At 37.1% G+C, this 18,882-nt stretch overlaps 2 long non-coding RNA genes across 3 annotated transcripts; both read left to right on the top strand.

Annotated features, from left to right (window-relative positions):
- Positions 1-4,430: 4,430 nt before the first annotated feature.
- On the top strand, positions 4,431-7,237 carry LOC143851518 (uncharacterized). Its single transcript, XR_013236372.1, has 2 exons — positions 4,431-5,300; positions 6,947-7,237. It is a non-coding gene; the product is annotated as an uncharacterized LOC143851518 (long non-coding RNA).
- Positions 7,238-8,755: 1,518 nt separating this feature from the next.
- LOC143851712 (uncharacterized) lies at positions 8,756-14,452 on the top strand. 2 transcript variants are annotated; one of them, XR_013236469.1, is made up of 5 exons: positions 8,756-8,933; positions 12,787-12,913; positions 13,404-13,586; positions 13,711-14,108; positions 14,208-14,452. It is a non-coding gene; the product is annotated as an uncharacterized LOC143851712 (long non-coding RNA). The 2 variants fall into 2 exon arrangements; XR_013236468.1 differs by lacking the exon at positions 8,756-8,933 and having other exon boundaries at positions 9,890-12,913.
- Positions 14,453-18,882: the final 4,430 nt, after the last annotated feature.

Genomic DNA, 18,882 nt, shown 5'->3' on the forward strand with positions numbered 1-18,882 from the left:
ATTTTTAGGATTACGCGAAGCTGTTATTTTAAGTTTCTCTTGAGAAGAAGACAGGGATAGAGATTTATTTTCTTTACAGTTTTCATCGCAGTTTCTTCTTCGAGGCCTAGTTATTGGAGTTGTTTAATGGTGACTCTTTCTTTGTAGAATGTTCGCATTTAGCTAGATCAAGAGGGCTGACTTGACCCCATTCTCTTTCCAATGTGAAATTTTCTTATCTTGTGAATGGCGATTGGGGATCGAACCTTGATCCTGGGGGCAGCCCATGTGGTTTAATTCTGAAAAATATCTGGGAAAAGATAGACCTGGGGTAGCACTGCGTGACCAGCATAGGATGGGTCATATGTTGGGTGTTGGTATTGCAATTGTGAAAGATTTGTAGCTCAATGTTTTCGGTTCCACCCTCTATCCTTCCTCTGCTTGCAGTTGTTACAACTTGCTTTGCTTGGATTATGGCAAGCGCTATCCAGAAGAGGTTTAAGGTCTTTTCGACCCACCTCTTATATCAGTCTTGTCCTTGTCAAGCAATGACCTTGTTCATCACCGGTCCTTTCTCAGTGGTTCTTTGACAAATGAAAATGTTTTGCTTTCATGTGCCCCCCTCGAGTTCTGGTTTTCATTATTATATCTTGCCTTGCTGAGCTTATGGCCTTCTTGGTTAAATATTTTAGATATTTGGCCCCATGCCTGTTGGCATAAGAGGGGAAAAGTTAAACATATTTGAGTTCAGAGGATGCACAATTAATGCACGCATTTTCGACCCACCTCTTTTTCGCATTTCATTTGCACTACCATGTATATGAGAGCATAGAAGCATAGAGGATTATGGGTTACCCATTCTTGGTCATATGTTAGCTTCGATTCTCATGTTGGTTGTACAAGGCATCCCTGGCAGTATCACTTTACAGGCACCCACCTATATCGGTAGCCTTTCTTCATTTGCCGGGCGATGAAGGCGCTAGCCCAAGCCCATCTTTAGGGGACTCGCTCAATCCAAGTAGCGCTCCCCTCTTTTGTTTAGTAGGCCTACCCAACCTTTTTGGATTTATTTTAACCATTTTTTTTAAAAAAAAGAACCCTTCTCTGGGCAATGATAAGGTTACTTGGAGCCCGTCTTTATGTTTTGTGGCTCACCGCTTCGCACTTGGATCTGCACAAGTTGATGTCCCCTGTATGCACTGAAATTTTTACTAATTGGAATTATCATAATCTTTTCATATTTCTAATACTCTTCTTATCTTAAGCATTGAGTTAGGTTCTGAAGACAATAATGAATGGACTGTTCAGGTGAGATTATCTTGAAGCTTATCATATTTGTTTAATTTTATAAATTGTTTTAGGAAAGAAGGAGATCAGATGACTACTCTATTCGATATTATCGACATGAGTACTGTCTGATTTCAAGGCGGGATTAGAAATATTATCATGTGTATTATGATATCAGATGATTACTTTAGCATCATCTGATTTCATCCCCATATTGGGGTGGTGGTTTGTGGTTGGGCATAGAAGTGTTTGATATTGTTTTGCTTTATTAGGCTATCCAGCGGCTGGTCTGGACTAATTTATGTTGTTTATCATTTTATGATTGCTATAGGTTGTGTTTTTTTTTTATTGAAAACTCTTCTTTGCTTAGCACTTGATTTTTTTTTTTAAGAATAGAATGGAATTTGCGATTATCTGGTAGCCTTTTCATCTCTCTTTGATAGACTAACACAGTCTTATAGATTTCTGTTAAATTTCTTTAGATACTAGAATCCCCTCTCATTGCGAGGACGATGAAGGCGCTAGCCCAAGCCCATCCTTAGGGGACTTGCTCAGTCCAAGTAGCATACCCCTCCTTTGTATATAGGAGACTTGCCCAGTCTCATTCTCTTGCTAAACCTCCTCTTTGTGCGTCGTTTGGTTTTGGGAGAACACCCTACTCGGCTTGGCAGCATACCCCTACCCTTATGGGTATTGGGTTGCACATTTGTTGCACCCTAGGGCTAGAGCTGTCCGGCCCGGCTGGGTGTTTTACCTTTGCCAAATATGCACAGGGTCTCTTATTTCCTTTTTACGTCATTTGTGTCTCGGAGACAAGCCTCGTCTCATGTAGAGAGTTTCCCCTTTAGGAGGCTTACCTAGCCTCATGTTAGAGTGGCCTCCTTTTTTAGAGTGAGTCTTTGAATCGGTAGTGTTATTAGAGAGTCTCTGACTCATTTGTTCCCCTCTTTAGTGTTGTTAGTTCGGAGTTTCTCCTTTAGAGTTGTTGATTACTTCGCTTTGATTAGAGGCTAACTCAGTCTTATTAGAGCTTTGCTTGCTTGGGATCTTGGATCGTTTTCTCTCTTCTTGGGACGCTATCTTTCTTGTTGTGGTTCGTCTCTTTGAGGCGTTAGTTGCTTGTTTGGGGTTTCCCCTTTTTGCTTTAGGGCTTTGCCCTAGTTTATGGTTATGCTTGTTTGTTCTCTGTAAGAGTGAATTCATCTAAAGGTCCTGAGCATTGGAAAAGCTTTAAAATCCAAAAACATTAGAAATTTAAAACTCAAAAATATTTGAAAACTTTAAAAATATCAAAAACATTTGAAAAACATAAAAAACCTTTAAAAATCTAAGTGTTGAGTGTTTCTTTTAGAAGCGTATTAGGCGAGTTTGATTTTCGAACTACGTTGGCTTGATCCTCTCTCACGAGGTACGTAGTGCAGCTTGGGATTCTTATCCCAGGTCCAGCCAAACCTTTGTAAATAAATCATTTACCCCTTTTAAAAATACCAAAAATCTTCTAAAAACCTTATTTTCAAAAGATCTTCCTCTAGAGTTAGGAGTTTCTCCTAGATAGAGAGTTTTAGAGTTAGGAGTTTCTTTTGATAGATTTTTTGTTTGTTTGTTTGTCGTGTGCTTGTTTTAGAGTTAGGGGTTTGTCCTAGCTAGGAGTGCCTCCGTCCGGTCAGTTGGCGATTCACATCGCCGACTGATGACTAGGTCTTGGATACGTTAGCAATCCCATTGTTTTCCTTAGGACGCACAGCCTAGTTACACATAGGTTGTAGGAACCACCTGCATTAGCTTAGGGCTAACCTGTATTTAGCTAGGGCATATAGGGTGTCCTAAAATCCACAATCCACTGGAATTTAAATAATCGTACAAGAAACTTTTAATAACTAGTCCGGTCTTTTAGATCGAGTCTAAGATAGAGGTCTAGGTGTCTTAGGCATCCTAGCTTAGAATAGGCGTGAAGAACTACATTGCCTTGATTCTCGTGGAGGCGGGGATACGTAGGCTTCTTTGGATGAATACCAGACCATCCGAGGACTCGGGCTAATCATTTAGAGTCTTAGGATTTGTTGTGTAATTATTGTATTTCTTTTTATATGTTTTCTTACTTTCTTGTACTGATCCTATACCTTTAGCTATAGCTTGCATGTGTTTGCACATCAGAACTTAGACACCCTTTAGGCATGTCACTCATAACCTAGCTATGCTTAGGCAACACATCTTTCATTTTATTTTATGGGTGTTTATTATCTTTATCCTCAGGAAATGCATGCTTTGGTAGACGACTCCCGAGGATTGTTCCCATTTCACATGATTTTTGCCCAAAACTCTTCGAGGTTAATAATAAATGGCATAAGTGAAAATCCGATATAGGGGGTCCCAAGTTGAATTAGAAATGGCAACTATGAGGAGGGAGAATACGGTTGTTTAAGAAAACTAGAATTTACCAATTTGAGAAACTTAAACCGATTAAGAGATCAAAAACAATATTTTAAGCATACAAGTTAAATCTAATGGTGCAATGCAAATGAAAGAGCAAAGAGATAGAAAGAGTGCACCCGAGATTTAAAGTGGTTCGGTCCTCAAACCCGAGGCCTACTCCACTCCACCAACCAAACCCGTTGATGGCTTCACTATTTGATCTTCTTAACCTTGGCGAAGATCGGTGCCAATTACAATTGCTTTAACCTTGGTGGCAATCCTCACCACGGAGAAAAAAAGGGCTCCGCTTCTCCGAATACTCGCCCGAACACTCTGTGATCTCATTTCAGACAATTGTATCATAATAATGGAGTTTTGCATTAAAATGTTAGAATTGTATCTTAGTTTTGCTTCCCTTTTCATGGCACACCCATGTCTTACTTAGGGATTAGCCCCATTATATGCTGCTAAAATCTGTTATGGTATTCCTCTCTCTTTTCATGTGTGGCCTATGCATCCGATCAGGAAAGATCATCTTTGATTCTTATGACTTCAGAATTGTTATTCTGGTTCCGAGTTTGGTTGATGTGTATGTAAATGATTGTGCATAACACTCATCTAAAAGATGGAATTAACTGTCTTCTCAGTATGCCGGCTTGCAGCTAATGATGAGCAATAGTAAGTTGGTCACATGGAACTTTAGATAACATAGAGCATGTATGTACTCCATAGCAGGGAACTAATTGGGGTGTGTAGGGGGAGCTAATTCACATATATGATAAATTCCTTTTTGTCTAGGTGACAATACATATCCCTGTATGTGGATAACTTTAGAGTGATAACTAAATGATCAAAATTAATTAGGAGCGGTAGCTACTAATGTAGCTAAAATTCTTTCTTTCTTGTTCTTAATAAGCTATCAAAGCTGGGAAATAAGACCTGTCTAAGGCTTTTGATCTTTTAAGCACCTATCTGGCCATGGTGGGTCCCTCTTGCTGGACTATGTGGACATATGGTAGGTCCGACTAATACTCCAATTTGGAACTTGATGGGCACATGGGATCAAGTATACAAAGTAAGGCACGACCAACGTAACATAATGAGTGCTACATTCGGTTGATTCAGATTCTAGCTAGCAGGTCAGCCCATACATGGATGATCCTAACCATCCAAGTAGACTGTCATAAAACATACAGGTGATACCCTTATAATTCTGTTTTCCCTAGTAATGATGAACTTCAACTTGAGGTTAGCCCCTCATTTGTTGGATTGTTAGGGAGATGATTAGCATTTTTAATGCATGACTTCCCTGGGAACTTTATGAGTCTAAAAACTTTATCCTTCTTTTAGATATTTTGCTCATAATAACTTCAAACTTGATTTTGAAATTTGAGTTTTCTAAAATTAATTTTCCATTTCAGACGAGGCATTTAATTTTGATCCACTTATCCTTTTGGTCACTGATGAGGTTTTATTTACAACTTAAATCTTTTTATCTTATTATATGTATGTGTCCTTTTGCAGGTTTTCAATGATTTTGTTCTTTGGAAGACCTATTTTCTAGCAAGAGTCTGGCAGATGGTTTCAAGAGGGTTCAGGCCCTCCGTATTCTTTCTCAACAGGTAAAACGTGAAAGCCTTTGGAACTGCATCAGGTTTGATCATGGTTTATTTGGCATTCTTCATGCTATTAGCCAATAATGAGAACTATACAGCCGTAGCATATAGCTCTTATTAATTTTCAGTTAACTGGTATTTTTTACATTGTTAAGGACATCAATTCTGCATCTCTGTTTGATATAGTTCACAATGCCTCTTAATGTTGTTTAGAACATTCGCAATGCCGTGTCGCCCGCTGGTTTGTGGCATATGAATGATCCGTGTGAGCCGAATAATGTTTTCACAATTATTCTTCTCTTTCATTTTTCTTGACCCTCATAGTTCTTTCTACCAGAATATGTCAAGTTCATGAGGTTTAGGTCTGTGGTTAGTAAAAGTGGCACCGAAATGTCAGCCTTTTGAGAAAAAAATAAAAGGTTTCCTTGTTTCATTACATATTTATTTCTTGAGTAATCCTCATACTAGAAGGTGATATGAATTATGTTACTATTATAATGCTCGGATATATTGTTTAAGCTAAGAGCTCATCTGACAGACATCTGTTTCTATAACTGAATCTATTCACTCTGGTACTTCACATTCCTCCATTTATAGTTTATGATATAGTGTCTTCTAATATTATTTAGTTATATGTAGTTATACTACTGCACTCTAGATGATTTTGTGCTTGCAATTACACTTTTTGAAATCTATGTAACATGCTTGCTGTCAGTTCCTATTTTTCAGCCACATTTGAACCAATTTATCAGCCGTATCCTCTTTTATAGGTCCCTGTGTACACTCTGGATATGCATGGTCTGTCTTGCTTGTTTTGTTAGGCTTGTACAAGTATTGTTTACATTGTCTCTTGCTTGTCTGAGTTGACAGGTAAAATGTAGACATGGTCTTCTTGCGATAATTGGTTTCAGAAAAAAAAAAAAAACATCACTCATACTCTAATGGAGACAATTTATGCAGGGACCACATCCTCTTCCTCTTTAAAGGCATACCAAAGGGAAAATAGTGACCGCGAGGGATTCTTTGAGCCTCAAATTTCAAAGAAATCAGAATCATGGATATTGTCTCTTGTCAAGGCGACTATGCGATGGAATATTCAGATAATAGCTCCTCCATGGATCATTAAATGAAAGTTAATTCATGTATTAGTTTGCAATATTCATTTATTGGTGTGCATATGGTCAGCAAGGTCAAGTTTTAGTCTCTTCTGCAATGACTGATGCGATTATTGGACTTAGCGGACCAGCACATAGCTTCCCTTCTTAGCTGGCAAGTCAATGTATCATCATCAATATGGGATACTTAGACTTATCTTAGTTTCAATGTATATTTTGATGTGATATATAAGGGAGATGAATTGAATGAGCCTATTTCTTGACTCTTGCATTACATAAAACAAAATATATAATCTACCCAATGTGTCTCTTTTGTAAATATGGCCATTAATGTTTTTAATATTGCTTGTGTTTCTTGTGGTCGTATAAATGTGCAACGCATGCATTTTTTCTACTATATGTTGTAGTTGTTTCCGTATCATTCATTTTGAAGATCATTCATTCTGAAAGCGTAATGTATGCTGTGTATTCTTGTATATATAATTTTTGCGGAGAATCGGCTAAGAACTTCATTCTTTTTAACTTTTTGTTTGGCAGGATATGTCACATACCGTTGCTCCTAAAGAGGTTCAGTGCCTGCACAGCCATCCATCTCAAAGAGTCCAACATTCAACTGAAAATCACATGGAGTTCTGGAGTAATTGATGATGAGGATCGAGGAGATGATGAGGACATGATGAAGATGGTGTTATATAAATCATTAGATGATGAATGTTTAACAATGCTGTATTTTGTCAAGTTCAGTTGAGGGAACAATATCGAGACTTTTGTTATTAATGAATTTTTGTAATTTTAAAAATATTCAATTAAAATAGTTAAGTTTTTATATATTTGTATATTTTGGGGGAAAATGGATGTTATAACTGTGGAAATTTTGATGTTATATATAATGTGTGTGAATGTACCGATCCACTAGGTCACAAAGAATTGATATTTAATGGATTAAAAAAATAGGAAAGGCTATCCCTACGGATTTATTGTTGAAATTCAGTAGGGAAAAGCACATTTTCCCTACGGTTTTTTTTTTTTTTAAATTCTGTAGGGAAAAGAACATTTCCCTACTGATTATTTTGAAATTCCGTAGAGACAAGGCTGTCCCTACGGAATTTGTTTTTGAAATTTTGTGGGGAAAAGCACAATTTTTCCCTACGGATGTTTTTGAAATTCCGTAGGGAAATGTGATCTATGCCTACGGTATTTATTAACTTCCGCAAGGAAAAGGCTTTCCCTACGCTCACCTAGCCTACGGAAGTTGTGCAAGCTAAAATCTGTAGGGAAAAACCATTGCCTACGGATTTTGGTCTTTTCCCAACGGATTTGTCCGGAAGTTTAGCTGGTCCTTATTTACACAATGAGCATTCACAGTGGGAAGCTCAGAGGTACCTCCAACCCTAATAGCAATTGGTAAAGACATTGCAAAAAAGTGCAAAGGCTTGCCTTTGGCAATGGAAGCTCTGGGGGTCTCTTACGCACAAACACTAATGAGAACAGGTGGAAGAATATACTTAAAAGTGACATGTGGGAAATATCAGAGATGGAAAAGAATATTATTCCAATTCTGAAAGTTAGATATGATAACTTACCTGCATGTCTGAAACAATGCTTTGTGTACTGTTCTTTATATCCAAAGGATTATAAGTTTGAAAAGGACACTCTAATCCAGCTATGGATTGCAAAAGGATTTATCCAACCTGAAGGAAGGAAGTGATTGTAAGATATAGGTTCCGAGTATTTTGATGAATTGACGTGGAGGTCCTTTCAATATTATGCTGAAAAGTACAGATCATGTTACAAGATGCATGACTTGAATCATGACCTTGCACAATCCATTTCAGGCAATGAATATGTTAGAATGGAGGACATTAACTCCTGCAATACCCGTGCAAATGTTGCATTCCTCAGTGATGTGGCCCCACGATGACTTCTCACAAATTTTTGAGACCTTTCATGAATCGAAGAGATTGCACACATTTTTTATATTGCTTTACAAACCACCACACTTATCTCTCAAGACCATCAGTTGTGGTAATCTCATGTCCCTGTCCAATGATTTGCTCAAACTCACATCCTTCAATCAATTGCATATTGCTGAGTGTCCACAACTGGAGTCATTGGAGAGGCTACCAGCTATGCTTACATCTCTTGATATCATCAGTTGCGATAATCTCAAATCCCTTGATGAGGCATTGCAAAACTTCACCGATTGGAAATTAAAAAGTGTCCTCAAGTAAAGTTGTTGCCAGAGGGGATGCTCAACAAGCTTACACACCTTGTAGTTGATAATATCGAGATCTTGCCCAACAACCTCACCTCCATCCAATATTTGAAAATTCATGACTGTCTGCAACTTGTGTCCTTACCAGGAGAACTGCTTCCTACCATGCTTATAAAACTCGCTATCCGCTCATGTCATAATCTCAAATCCCTTCCCAAGGGGATGCTAAGGAACCTCACCTCTTAACATCTCACACAGCACCCAAATATGGATAAATCACAAGCTGATTTAAAGGCTACTCTGCTGAAGGTACATTTCTCTCTCTCCTCTTGGTCTTTAATAATTTTATGAATGGTTTTCACTCCATTATTTATTTTTAAAGAAAAGTAAACTTACACAGTCTCCGTATCTACTTTCACTTCCTCATTTTTTCACTTTCTGTTCTTACAAAACAAAGGAAATAATTAATTTTACTTGAATTTCAGGTGCATAAAGAAAGGATACTTGTCCATGAAAAATGTAAAATATGAGACCAAGCGAAAATTGCACCAATTTCTTCTCCAACCCAAAAATTACCAGATTTTCGCAGTAAATCTCAAAAAAAAAATCTTAATCTTGCCTAATCTACCATTGATTATTACTCATTCGAGGAAAAAAGGAACCCTAATTTGGACGAATTTACCTTGTATACTTCGTTGAATTTATGCTCCGTTTTGGATTCTATGGTTACTTCTTATGAGATTTCTTTTTTTGTTTTTTACCATTACGAGCTTTTCCGTTGGTAAAGTGTTTATTTTATTTTTGTTGTTATCCTTTTTCAATAATTTCCAGGTTATCCAGAAAAAAGAAGAAAAAATCTTTGTATAAATTACTCGAGAATTTGATCAATGTATGAAAGTAAGGTCTATGCACAGTTAACTTTAACAAAATTAAACCAGCCACCATGATTTTTATTGACCTTATTAATCACTGTCTGTTCCTTGTCATCATTTCTTGGTATATTTCATATATTTGATCATGTAGCTGAAATTTCAGACATTCAACTTCTCAGTTCTTCTTCCTTTCTTAGTGTTGGTTTGCTTTAAATGGTATTTGACTGATGATTTCGTTTGCAACTGGTTACATTCTCTATACTCATAAGTCATAATAAGATGAAATGCTATGAGAGGTTTCACTGTTGCATTTACTACACAAACTTCTGTTGGAACTTAGCATTGGTAATTTTCCATCTTGCATGCACCTCTCTCCCTTTCTCACACACACATTGCCCTTTTTTGCTAAATAAGCAATAGTAAAAACAGAGGTGCACACATGCATATTGACTTCTTTTCTTTCTAAATAAGTAAGAATTAAAAGCGCACACACATGTTGACTTAAAATGACTTTTTCTCTCATTCACACACAAACATAGCCTTTTTTGGCTAAATAATCAAGAGTTAAAAACATAGGCACACACAGATATTGACTTCTTTTCTTTCTAAATAAGAACTTAACATGCACACATGTTGACTTAAAATGCTTCTTTGATTCTTTCTTAGTTGCAATTTTTTACTAAACTCAAATTTCTCTATTTTATTACAAAGTCTCGTATACTCTTTTAGTTTAGCTCTACCAAATAAAGAATGATTCCTACGTTTTACGTATGTTTCCCCTTCTCCATCCCTTTTGGAGACCTTTATCCATTCATTGAGGTTATTCAAAATTCTTGCTACTTTGGACTAAATGTGATAAAATTAGGAAAAACTTTTTGAACATCATGTTAGAAAATTTTTACAGAATCAGAATCAATACGACATGAGAGACAACAAGAAGTTAACCTTTTATCTATTCTCTGAAAGCATTTACCGCTGGAAGCCTATTTAAGAAATTATATTATGTTAGGATCAACTTGTTGTGTAGTTTCATATAAACTCTAACTCATTTTAGATAGTTTCAAGTTTCAACATATTGAATATGTTTTCAAGCCTCTTGGTTGGAATCACTGCATTTCATATTGGGATCCATAATATGGTTCTATCTTGGTATTTCAGTCCAATGACTAATATGCTTGTGAAATCATGTGCCTAGTTGTTTTGAATTTTGCTTGTGCCTAAACTATCTGCCACCCCATCCGATAATAACCAAACGGATCATCTTGCAGAAGCTGAGGAAAATGGTCTTTTTTATCATGATTCTTCCATATTCAGCCTAGAAAAAATTTCCTTGAAGCAGAGACCACACAATTTCAATAAGAGAAGTTTTCCTTCGTTCAAACCTTTAAATTCCCAGAATTTTTGTTCACGGATATGACTTTCTAGCTTACCCAACAGGGATATCATTGTGGCAGTTTGTTATTTTTGTAGTGTTGAAATCAGAACCTTGGGTTCTAATTATCTAATTTTCCTTTTGGAAGGAAGATTATAACATGATCACTTCATATTCAAAAACAGAATTTATCTTCCATGACAACAGATAAAAATCAAGCTACATTGGAAGGGACTGATCGTCCCATTTTCCACATTTGTTCACTGATCTCAACCTTTGTGTAGATATTTGAAAGTTTGCTTTATTTGATTCCCAAAATCATAGAAATTCATGCAGGAATTTAAAATAAAAATTCCAAAAATCATTAACTACATTTTTTAGCTGCAAGAAAACATGTTCAATAAAATAGGTAATCAAGAATTGTTCCATTCAACCCTACCGGTGAAATATGTAAAATCCTGGCACAAGAAGCTTCTTCTAAAGTGTAAGCTATAATTGTCTAATCCTAGACCAATAGTACTTTCTAAATAAACCCAAAACACATTTCCTTTGTGCTCTAGATTTCTAAAGTTTAGTAACTAATAGTTGTTTTGGCCTAGGAAACTCAAAAGAGAAAAGCAATTTCTAAACTCTTGAAACGATAATTTCAATTTGGAGGACTTCTGTTCATTTTTTCTCTCTCCACCTTGTTTGGACCCCTCAAGTTACGATCTTGTGAAACTACCAGTTACTCCAAAAGCTTAAGCTGTTGGAGGAGGCAGTATTTAATCTTTTTATACTTTAACACTCCCCCTCACGTGTGGCCCCTGTTTTAGGGTTGGCCCACACGTGGCACATGTGGCCCCTCTTTTGGGTTTTGCCATTGCATGTGGATTTTGCTATCCAGGAGGTTTGAACCCAGGCATTTGCTATAATATCATGTTAAACTACCAGTTACTCCAAAAGTTTATGTTGTTGGAGAAGGCAGTATTTAATCTTTTTATACTTTAACAAATTTGATGGCTTGAGCCAAGTATTTCTTCTTTGGATGCAAAGTTATATTATGGAAGGATTTGCTCCACATCCTTTGAGTTATGGAAGGAGAGGCATACGAGAAGGTTCAAAAAATGTTGCAAGTTATGTCTGATCAAACTTATTAACGATGATGTCTCGGAAATGTCGACAAATACTAAGAAAACTGATGACTTTCTAGGCGTTTGTCTTCCGTAGAAAAAACCACCCATTCAGAATTTAGTTCTTTCCTCGTCTGAGACTGAAAAAATGAACAATCTTGCAAAATTTGCATCTATCTTTGGGAGATTAAATCTCTCAGAAATGCACATGTCCATGGCGATTAAACAATACGTCCACCAGATTCAAAATATTCTGTCTTTTTATTATAATTCTCAATATTCCAAGAAAATCTGTCATCTTGCTTATACACTAGCCAAAGTCTAATATCTGGTTGGATAGATTTGCTCAGCCTTTTTGCTAGATATTATCAAGGACATCAAGAAAAAGTAAAGAAGGCCATATATCAGTTTAATCTTTGCTAATTAATAGTGGGGCTAAATAATTTTCTTATCAGCTGCCTAACTGCCTCTTAGTGTACTAATGCAAAACTTATTTTGAATAGAGATTGGTGGTGATTAAATTCATTTTAATGTCTTTATTGGGCACTTTCTTAAATACAGTTAGGCTTACCTTAAACACTCATTACTGTTTGAATGTGTTGTTTAGATGTTGCTTTAGTGGAACATGATTGCGTAAAGAATTTTTCGTACTGTAGTTTTTTCTCCAAATTTATATTCCATGAGGTTATTCCTCTGGAAATTCTATGTTCAAGTAATATATCTATGGAGCAAATCAGGGAAGTATCAGTTTGAGCTCAAATTCAACGAATATAAATTCAACTTACATGTTAATCTTTCCATTTCAGGTTAAAAAATTCAGTGGGCACCTATGTTGCATGGATTCGGATTCACGTGTCGAGATCTGACATGGATTCGAGGTTCGGATTCGGCAAATCCTAAAAAGTCGGACTCGAGATCTGACACGGATTCGAGGTTCGGATTCTGCTCCCTAAAACTCTTAGATGTTGTGTATGACATGAAAAGCCAGTTGTGCTAAACAGCATCCATCCAAGTGCAACTGTTGCTTGACTTCTCCACCAATCTCTATTCAAGGGAGATTGGTAATAGGGCCCACCTCTTGGTTATTGCGGTTGGAGATATTGTGATGAACTGCTTTGGGTGTTTAATAAAATAGAAGCTGTGTTTCCAAAGCTTGGAAAGTTGTCCTTGTGTTCTGTTCGTTGGAGTAATTGACAGGTATTTTCAAAGGAAATTGAATGGTACTCTTTTTTTCCAATAATAACATTCCTCCCATCATTTTGTAATTCTCCCATTGAGCTTAAGGGTGCAACTTGGGTTGAGTCAGGTTGAGGTTTTGCTAAAAAATTGAATTGGAATCAAGTGAATGGGTGAAAGAGGTGAAGAGGTATTTCAACTTGGAAGGACTTGTGTTGCTCTCTCAAGTGAATGAACTTTTTTGCAGTTGATTATTGTGTCTCACACTTCTTTTACAGTCATTGGAGATGCCAAGTCCAAGAAGGTGTTGGTCTTGAAGCAGAATGGAATGCTAAATTCTCAGAACATGAGAAGAAGTATAAAGAGGAAGCGGCAGAGTTGAAGTCACTCATTTGGCGAATTGCCTGCTGGATGGGAGAAGGTTCTGCCGGTGAGGAGTTGGGATTGATTGTTCTTTAACACGCATTTTCAGGCCCCTAATAATTGAAATTTCTGTTATGAACTTATGTAAATACATTGTTTTCTCATCAGCCATTGGCTTTACTTGTTTGCAGACGTACACTCCTAGAGTCCTGCTGATGCTACTAGAAATCTGTCTCATCCTGTGAGAGTGCCCAACAGAGAAATGCATCCCCGTGGGAAGGTCTCTTTATTCAAGCTTTATGGGAGGGATCAATGATATTGGTGAAGGTGCAGTTGGCCTTAGAGGGTTCTTTTAGAGCCTTAAACCAACCCAATAGGGCCGAACGCTCAACGTTGATTTCACTGTGACAGCTTTCCATGAAAGTATTGGCATAATCCTCAATCTGCAGAAATGCTGTGACTTCCGGTGAGACTTTCTCAGAGGAAAACCAGAGATTTGGTTCGAGAAGAAAAGAAAGAAGTGGAAAGGGCCTTGAAGAATAAGTTTTTGTCTGCCACGGAGATACTGAGGAGAGATAGAGAGTTGAAGGTCAGGACGGTTTACGATCTGTTCTATTTCTTTGATTAGATATTTAATTTGCTTTAGCTCATTGATCAATTGTTTACCCAAGCAAGTTTGTTGATGTAGGTGACTTGCCCCCAAGGAGGAAGAGAAGAAAGAAAACCTGCGGAGACTCAGATGATTTTTTTTGAAATGGCTTCGGAGACTCAGATGATGATATTGGTTTCAGTTTGTTTGATTAGATTTCATTTGATTTTTAGGGCTGCTTGTTTGATGAATTTGAGTTCCAAATTTTAATCACTCGATAATCGAATATCTTTGTTGATTGGGTGGATTTATGATCCCCAAAGAATGATTGTCTGCTTTCTGTTTATTGCATGTAAAAAGTGTGCTTGTGAAAATAGTCGTCGTTTAATAAATGCATAGTAAAATAACCAAATTATTACGTATTGAAGGGTATTTCGCCATTTAACATTACAGTAAGTGTATCATGATCACTTATGAAATGATGATGAAGTCACTTTTGTTGCAACTGATTATGTTGATAATTGATGCTTGGCATAATCGGTTGCCATAATCACCATCACTTGTTGTATAATCTGAAACAAACAGGGCCTAGAGAGTTTTTATTTTCTTCCCCATCACTCTGTTATGTTTAATATATATATTTTGGGAATTGCTAGCGTCCATCGCAGAAGGTGTTTCGCGGATGGTCAGTCGCATGTCAGACACCCACCTCGTCAATGGAGACAAAAGCTGTTGTCTTTATTCATGAGGTGGCTGGTCTGACATGCGACAAACCAGCCGCGAAATGCCTTTTGCGATGGACCCTAGCAAATCCTATATTTTTTTGAATGGTAAAGTTATGTTTAATATTATTTATCTTTATTTTCGCTTTTACTCTGACATTCTTGGTCCCTGGGTTTTTCCATTCCCTTTTCTGCTTAAAAAAATTTATGTTGCCATTCAAAAAAAATAAAATAAAGACCATATGATGTGAACAATCATATTAAAAAATGGAGAGAAAACTCCACGTAGGAGGAAAATAGGGGAGAAAAGACCATAATGGAAGAGGATTCATGGTCCACAATTACGGGTTAGCACATGAAAACATAGTGATTTACAGAACTTTGTCCGATCTTGATTGAAGATTCTACCCATCGGAGTCATCTTGGTCTGCATTGAAACAAGTTTCTAGTGGAATTGGATAATTTAAAATTAAAACCCTAGGTGAGCATCCTAAAGTGTATACAAGTTGTTGGCGTAAGGAATAGTCCCACATTGGACATGTGAAATGGATGTGGATGGGTTATAAGGGAATGGGCACCCTCCCTCTAACGGCTAGCTTTTAGGGGCAAGTTCTACCTGGTGTGATTCCCTACAATATCAAATCCCGAGGGATCAACACATTGAAAAGCTATGGCCTCAATGTCATGATATTGATTCCCTACAATATCAAATCCCGAGGGATCAACACATTGAAAAGCTATGGCCTCAATGTCATGATAGGTAGCCTTAACCTTGAGATCTTGAGCGGCATGCATCTGCAGTTGATTATATGAATCTTCAAAAGCTCTTCTCATTGAAATTCTTAGACACTGTGATGATGATCGTACTGGTGTTTTCTTTTTTATCGGAAATGAGCCCATTTGTTATCAAATTCAATAAAACGAGGGACTTTCAGCATAAGAGAGAATGACTTCTCAAGCAACCCAGGGTTTTTCAGAATAAAAGCATTTAACAGTTTACTGTGCTTTTCAGCTAACTATACAAAAGCAGTTAGTTTATCATCAGCTTTTTCATGGCTCACTAATAATTTCTACGTACCAGAAGTTGTGGCATCTTCAACGTCAGAAGTCATGATGGTGCTGAAGTCATGGCCAACAACTGACTGCCGGGGATGTGACCTTTCACAGGTTACAAAGAAACGATCTATGTATGGAAAAATATTCTGGGTACCTGCTGGAAGTCGATCCATTACACCAATGCTGGTGGATGCAGAGCTCCCATATACAGTAGACAAATCAGATGCAGAATCTGAACAGCTCTCTATTTTGCTTATGCAAAAGTTCAACTCCATCCACAGTAGCTCCAAAAAAGCATTTATGTCCCAAACCTGAGAAAGATTGTCATTATACTCTTTTAAAGGTAGAAGCTGAGGATCCTTCTTCTCAAGTAATGACGCAATAAGAGAGATCAATGCCTGTAGAACTCTCAAGATTGCATTCCCATCGGTTGAAGATGTGCTCAGAAGGGCCTTTTCTGCCTCACCGTAGCTATGCAATTCACTCATTGCAGATTTACACAATTTTTTCATAGAAACTGCTAGCTCATTTATAAATAAATGGCAATGAATGGGAGCAATAGCAACTAACTTCTTCAATGCCTCAGCCACAAGACCATATGTATAATCTGACAGACTGCAAAAAAGAAGAATATGAGAAATCTGAAAGTAAGACAGAGATAACATTTTAAAAAAATGCAAGAGGACTATAACTATTTATCGAAGCTATGAAAGTTGTGGAAATGTACATTTCTCGAAGAAGCACACAATAGCAAAGACTGACACTTTCGTCCTAGAAGAAAATATGAGTGATAGATTCGAATTTTTATGAATAGATCATTATGAATATAGTAGAGAAAGGATAACTACCATTCACATATCTTTTAGGAGAAAGCCTAGGTTCATAGCTGTGATGTAGTAAAATTATGTTCACCTAACAATTGAAAAGGTGTAAATATAGAGAGGAAAGCATGATACCAGCACAAGTTTCATACCAAAAAATGAAAATCACAGAAGAAGACAGAAGTATGTTGCTAGGTTGAAGGTGCATGGTTCTAAGTAAATGGATGTAGCTCGCATACAATCAATTAAAATAGACAATATAATCCTAAGTATGTAAATTTTAATTTTAACAGAAGCACCATCAGTTTTTCTCCATGCTTCTTGCATATGTTCAGGTTATATATGGATAAAAATGAGGGAGGATTATATTGATGGAACAGGGATCTCTTTTATCAAGCCCGGGATAAATTGGCGAAACTAGCAACTGTCAACAATTTCCCCAGATTGCATGTAATTGTGGTGAGTCTCATCTATCAAGACCAAGGCCCATTGATCTTGAGAAGATTAGAAGCCAAGCTGCTGGGGTGTGGATCCAGCAGAGACTATTAGTCGAACAATCACTTTAGTATAGATTCTTAATCTCCTGTATTTCCTTTTGACAACCATTGTGAATCTGGTAACTATGATCTTTGGGAAAGGGTTAAGGGATTAAGAAGTTTTGAAATAGTTCCTTTCCAATCCTGTTGTTGTGCCTCCAAATCCCTTTATCCGCCCAACTTACAGGAATAATGTCAACTTGGCACAGAAAGTTACTTGCACTAAAGAAATAGAGTTTATTGTTTGTTTCAAAGCCTTTGTGTTATGCCTTGTGATGGAGGAATTTAGTCTCAAGACATCAAGCTGTTAAAATTATCAATAAGTTGATGACAATTTATTGTGATAACTCCATTGCGGTTTTTCGTTACAAGAACAAGAAATTAAGGGGTCAATGTAGTTTGACTTGTTGTGAGGAAAATTGTTCAAAATCTTAAATTTTTGTGGAACACATAAGCACTACACTTGTGTCCATGACCAAAGGCTTGCCATCGGAGCTCGGTAAAGAGCGTGTTGCATGCATTAGGTTGGCTTTGGATAGTGGGAGACTATATAAAGGTTCAGACAATTGTGTTGTGATCACAATATATTTTGATTGATTCTAATATTTTACACTGTGTTGCTCCGTAATTAGTTTTGTGCACATAAATGGATGTTATAAAACAAGCAAAGTGCCTATAAAAGATATAAAGTGGACCATAAGGTTGACTGTAATCATGTTGGTGGGGATAGTAGCTCTGTGGCCATGGGGAGGTTATTAGATAGAATTAATCCAATGATTACATTATCTGTTGCTTTTATCTTCACTGAATGGAATAGTAAGAAAAACTGTTGCACGTAAAGTATGCCGATCAATGTGAAAGCCCACGCCGGCCAAGTGGTAGAATGTTAGAATGTTGCCATTCTTAGGTGGCCTGGGCATAAGCCATTCTTTGTAAAGTTTGGCCAAGTGTAATTCACAACATGGAAACATTCTTGCATTGACAAAAGGTGTAGAAGAAATTGTTAGAGGAATTAGGTCAAGCAAGTCTACTCACCGGTTTGTCATTTGTCCACGGTAAGAATTCTTCTTGCTTTGGCATCTATTGAGCAATATGTTGTGGATCAAATGGATGTAAAGACGGCTTTTCTTAATAGAGACCTCCCAGAGGAAATCTACATAAACCAACCTGAAGGGTTTGTCATGGAAGGATTTGAGCACAAAGTTTGTAAGTTAAAAAAATCTTTGTATGGTCTTAAACAAGCACCTAAAATGTGACATCAAAAATTTGACAAGGTAGTAAAGAGCTTTGGTTTTCAGACCATTTACTTAGATAAATGCCTTTACTTCCGTTCTGTGTCGAATAAGGTTGCAATTATTTGCTTGTATGTAGACAACATATTGATTCTTGGTTTTGATCTCTCTGTAGTGAGTGACGTGAAATCAATGTTGGCTAACGAATTTGACATAGAAAGATCTCGGTGTGGTAGACACCATTCTTGGTATGAAAGTAAGTTTTGATAGGCAAGTGATCACTCTTACCCAAGCCCATTATATTGAGAAACTACTTTCTACATGGGGATACAGTGAGTGTAAACCGATTGAGACACCATTTGATCATACCAAAAAGCTGAGACCTAATGAAGGAGCCAGCGTGAATC

The sequence above is a fragment of the Tasmannia lanceolata genome, unplaced genomic scaffold (assembly GCF_043159265.1).
Source record: "Tasmannia lanceolata isolate RefF3 unplaced genomic scaffold, GAP_Taslan_0.1 ptg000018l, whole genome shotgun sequence".
Classification (NCBI taxonomy): Eukaryota; Viridiplantae; Streptophyta; class Magnoliopsida; order Canellales; family Winteraceae; genus Tasmannia; species Tasmannia lanceolata.